This window comes from Octopus bimaculoides, chromosome 24, assembly GCF_001194135.2.
Source record: "Octopus bimaculoides isolate UCB-OBI-ISO-001 chromosome 24, ASM119413v2, whole genome shotgun sequence".
Classification (NCBI taxonomy): Eukaryota; Metazoa; Mollusca; class Cephalopoda; order Octopoda; family Octopodidae; genus Octopus; species Octopus bimaculoides.
In genome coordinates this window covers 7,292,443-7,293,238 of record NC_069004.1, presented here as the reverse complement: position 1 = coordinate 7,293,238, position 796 = coordinate 7,292,443, and positions in this window count along the sequence as shown.

Sequence of the window (796 nt, the reverse complement as noted above, 5' to 3'; positions counted from 1 at the left end):
AAACCTGTGCCAAGCACACCCTCCATTCCTCCCTCTTCCCCCCACAAAAAACAGCAGCTAATCTCTTCCCCCATTCAGTTGCAGAGACATTTGATCAATATAAACATGTAGCAAGAAGGAGGCAGACATTTCTGAGAAGTTAGTGACCTGGATGCTTGGTCATGTCAATAAAATAAGAGATAAGGACAAAAGATAGCCAACCCTGCCTTTCTGGAACCAGTCAGAGGAAGGGTGAGCAAGGGGCAAGGGGGATGACTATGTGTGTGTGTGAGGTTAGGGAGAGGTTGGGGTGTTGCGTGGGTTCAGAGTTAGGTTTCAATGCTAAATATCTTAAACCTATTTGCTGACATAATATTGCACACACTCTTGCAGCAGGATGACATGTTAGAAATAGCAGTTAAATGACACTCAAAAGCATAAAGATCTTTCAGACGACTCTGTTTTTGTTAGATTTTTGAAATATATATATTACACTTCGGAAGACTTATTGAGTCAAGTAAAATCAAAATTAAAATAGAAATTGTAGTTGTGGCCTATGCCAGTGCCGCCTCACAGGAACCTGTGCTGGTGGCACATAATAAGCACCATTCAAGTGTGGGTCAATGCTGGTCCCACATGACTGGCTCCCCGTGCCGGTGGCACATAAAAAGCACCATTCAAGCGTGGGTCGATGCCAGTGTTGCCTCACTGGCACCCATGCTGGTGGCACATAAAGCCGCCGCCGCCACTGCCACCACCACCACCACCACCACTACCACCACCATTACCACCAACCACCACCACCACCACTACCACC